Genomic DNA, 4283 nt, shown 5'->3' with positions numbered 1-4283 from the left:
CCGCACGCAGGAGGAAGTATGCTCAGCTTCACCAGAACACTGTCCCCCTCTCCTTTACTCCCCACCGCGCCCAGGAAGCATTTTTATTTCCTGCCAGAGAGCGGGAAGCTCGTATGTATCAAGGAGAACTGAAGTACATGTGGCTCCGTGGGTGGGTCCCTCACACCTGCTCCCCTTTTAAAGAAATCTGTGCAGTCAGGTGACCTTCCCCACGGCCAGGTCCCAGGCAAGGGGACCAGAGTGGACACTGGAGTCTGTCTGGGCCCACAGGGAGTGGAGGCTGGGGGGGGGAGGGCGGAAGGACCGGGGGGGGGGGGGGGGGGGGTGAAGATGGGAGGGGGGCAGCCTCAGGCCTGGGGAGTATAGACGAATTACCGTCCCTAGATTCTGGGATGGCCGCACAGCCCGCACACCCCTGCAGTCGCCACTTGCACTAGCACAACACCCCTCATTGCCACCTGTGCAAATTCCACTCTGGTCAAGCTTTGTTCTGATTCTGGCTCATACGCGTGACACTCCCCCGACACTGAGGCCTGAGGTTCCCAGAGCCCAGATGCCTCTCGGGAGGCTAATCGTTGGCTTTGTTCATTTTATTTAGCTCAAGTCAGAGATGCCCCCGTGCCTGGAGTCAGGGAGGACTGTTGGGTATTCTCTGGTTGGTTGGCCCCGCCCTTGGCGCCCACCGTTTCTGCCTGTGGATCATAATTCACACGTACCTGGGCACCCAGGAACCAGGAACACCTGTGTTGTAGGCATATTGGACGGGGAACATTCCCGGAACTCAGAAGGAAGGAGGAGGGAGGGAGGGAGGGAGGGAAGGGCAGCGAGGTGTTCCATTCCACTGTATGGCTAAGTGCGTGACTTCCAAGATGCATGAGGGTTAATTGTTCAAGCACAAAAATTTTATTTTCATTCTCTTTATGGATGACTCTAAAACATATAACCACCCGCCTTAATAGAATGTACCAACCTTTCTCTTGGCTCAAGATCATCTTAAATGACACCTTTAACGGTGACCGACTCATACACCGCTATGCTGCTTCTTCGTGCAACATCCCCAGGCCACATGCTAGCCAACTTGTAAAGATTCTTCTTCAACACTCGGCTCCCTTGTCACAAGCCACATGACTTCTCTGAGTCTCGGTTTCTGCTCCTATAAATGTGGATCACAGTATCTTACTTGGCTTGCGAGGCGGATGTACTGATTAGAAAAGCAATGTTACAGGAGCGCCTGGGTGGTGGCCAAGTTGATTAAGGGGCTGACTCTTGATTTCTGCTCACTCTTTTTTTTTTTTTTAAAGATTTTATTTATTTATCCATGAGAGACACACAGAAAGAGGAGAGAGAGAGGTAGACACAGGCAGAGGGAGAAGCAGGCTCCATGCAGGGAACCCGACGCGGGACTCGATTCCGGGTCTCCAGGATCAGGCCCTGGGCTGAAGGTGGCGCTAAACCACTGAGCCACCCGATTTCTGGTCACTCTTGAGATCAAGCCCCGCGTTGGGCTCTGCGCTGAGCGTGGGAGCTGCTTAAGATTCTCTCTCTCCCTCTCCCTCTGCCCCTCCCCCCATAAAAAAAAAGAAAAGTATATTAAGTGTCTAACTGTGCTGCTGTCACTAAATCCTAAAAGGTGTGGGACTGGTGGGGAGTGGGCAGTGGGCAGAAGAAGCCTGAGAGCCTTGCAGAAGGTCGAGGAGACCCTGAGGGGAGTAGAGAAAGCGCCGTTGCCCCCTCGGGGGCCGGAAGCCGTCACCAAGTGGTGGCAGAAAGCTTGGCAAAGCTGGTGCCTGCAGTGGCGTGGGAAACAGACCGCAAGCGTGCTCGCGAGCGTGACGACACAGCTAAGGCGTTTTCGAGGCCGAGGGGGGAGGCCCTGCTTATAGTAAAATGGAAAAAGGAGCGACAGGAGCCAAGAGCAGACTCTCTGAGTTTCAAGTGGAATTGGGAGGAAATGGGAAAAGCCGGAACAGTCTCTGCAGCCAGCCAAGCTTTCTCCAAGTGACAAAGGGCCTGGAAGGAAGCAGCCCAGGTGCGACTGCAGGATCTCGGGGAAGACCCCAGGGGAAAATCGCAAGGGGCCTCCTCACCCCACAGACCAAGGCACTGTCACAGCCTCTGTCACAGCGCCGGCCTCGGGGCTTCTCCCGCCTCCTGTGGGCGCGGGGAGGGCTGCTCGGTGAAGGCGGCCTCTGCCAAGGCCACACGCCGGGATCCCAGACGAGCCACGTCCCCGTGAGGCAGAGCCACGGGGACCGTAAGCCGCGGCCGCCAAGGGGAGACAGGACGGAGGGAGGAACAGGGGGGCACAGGGTTCTTGGGGCAGCGAAACCATCGTGTAGGATGCTGTCGGGCAGATCCGTGTCACTACGCGTTTGTCCAAACCCAGGGAGTGTGCAACAGTAAGAGTGAGCCCAGGTGCGAACTACAGACTTGGGTTCATGATCATGTATCGATATTGGCTCATCAGCGGGCGCCTGGGTGGCTCAGTGGGTGAGGCGTCTGCCTGCAGCTCAGGTCATGGTCCCAGGACCCTGAGATCAATCCCCACGCCCTGCTCAGCGGTGGGGAGTCTGTTTCTCCGTCTCCCTCGGCTGCCCCCCTCTGCTTGTGCTCGTTCTCTCTCCCTCTCTCTCAAATAAATAAAAATCCTTAAAAAAAAAAAAATTGGCTCCTGGGTTGTAACAAATGTACCACAAGTTAGGAAGAGGGGATACTGGGGGTGGTGGGGGGCGGTGCACAGCTCTGTACCTTCTGCTCCACTTTTCTGTAATCCTAAAACTACTCTTTAAACACAAAGCCTATTAATTTTCTTTTAAGACTTTATTTTTTTGACAGAGAGAGAGACAGAACAGGAGCGGGGGAGGGGTGGAGGGAAAGGGAGAAGAAGTCTGTCTGCTGAGTGGGGAGCCTCATATGGGGCTCGACCCCCCTGGGACCCCTGGGATCGTGACTGGAGCCGAAGGCAGACACTTAACCGACCGAGGCACCCAGGCACCCCAGTCTATTCATGTTTTTTAAAAGTTTTGTGGGTGGGGTTTTTTTTGCAAGGAGTGGATTTTAAATTAATACATAGGCAGCCCCTGAGCTTTTAAAGGAATTAGGTTTGGACTAACTGGGATCAAGAGGAGGCAAAATGAAAAAGAGGCTTTTGGACTCTCAGCCTTTTAGAGGAAGAGGTGGGCTGAGAAAGCTATTCAGTTGCAAACTCTGTTTTCTTATGAAAGAGGAAGCGTGACTCAGAGAACAGCCGCAGGCGGGACAGAGGACTGAGGAGCACCCCCCTCCCCCAGACCCATCTGCAGCAGGTGGCCTCAAGGACTAGACGAGATCCTGCACCTGGAGTCTGGGCCCAAAGCTTGCGGACCAGACACGTTCGGGGGCTTGGGGGCGGGTGAGTGTGTTTTGCACGCGGGAGGCCTGTGAGTTGCTGCGGCCCAAGGACAGGCTGTGTCAGAGCGTATTTTCCAAAGACAACCGCGGCGCCCTGTGCATCCCCTTCCACAGGGTGACCTCGGTGTTCCTCCCTGTGTCCCCCTCCCACTCTGAATGTGGGAGGGCTTGCGGTTTAACTGTAACCCTTGAACTTGAGCCGCTCCAGAGTTCTGCGCTGTGAGGACGCCGAGGCACACGGGAGCGTATGGGCTACCTGTCTACTGCCGCATAACAAATGGTCACAAACTTAGTGGCTTGAAATGATACGTGTACAACATCTCGCAGCTTCTGGGGGTCAGGAACACGTGCGTGGCTTGGCCTGGGCTCTGGGCCGCAGAGGGGCTCACAGATGGCGCTCGAGGGGCTGGCTGGGGCGGGTCTCATCTGAAGGCTCAACGAGGGAAGGGTCCACATCCAGGTCCGAGTGGCTGTGGGCTGAACCAGCTCCTGGGAGCCTCTTAGACTGAAGGCCTCAGTTTTGCACCAGCCAGAACCGAGCTCCTTGAGGAGGGCGGGGGGGACTCCAGACACAGCAACTCGCCCGCCACAGGAGAATGGTCTGCTGGGAAGCTGGCATCCGTGATCGTGTGATCTGATCGGACGTGGCCACCCTGAGTTCTGGGAGGGAGACGTCTTTGGGACCATCTTAGAAGCAGCCTGCCCGCAGGAGGCCGCAGTCCTGGCTGGCAGTCCTGGGCTCTGGGTCTTCCCAGCCTTCACGTGGTCCCCGTGCTGCGCCTCCACGTCGTCTGCAGACCTGAGACCTCCCGCTCCAGCCACCGCGCGTGCCAGCTGCCTCCATTTCCCAGCTCTGCTGCTCTGCCCACCGTGTCTTCTCTGTCTTCTGCCAG

This window comes from Vulpes lagopus, chromosome 12 (assembly GCF_018345385.1).
Source record: "Vulpes lagopus strain Blue_001 chromosome 12, ASM1834538v1, whole genome shotgun sequence".
Classification (NCBI taxonomy): domain Eukaryota; kingdom Metazoa; phylum Chordata; class Mammalia; order Carnivora; family Canidae; genus Vulpes; species Vulpes lagopus.
Note: the sequence above shows the minus strand (reverse complement) of the source record.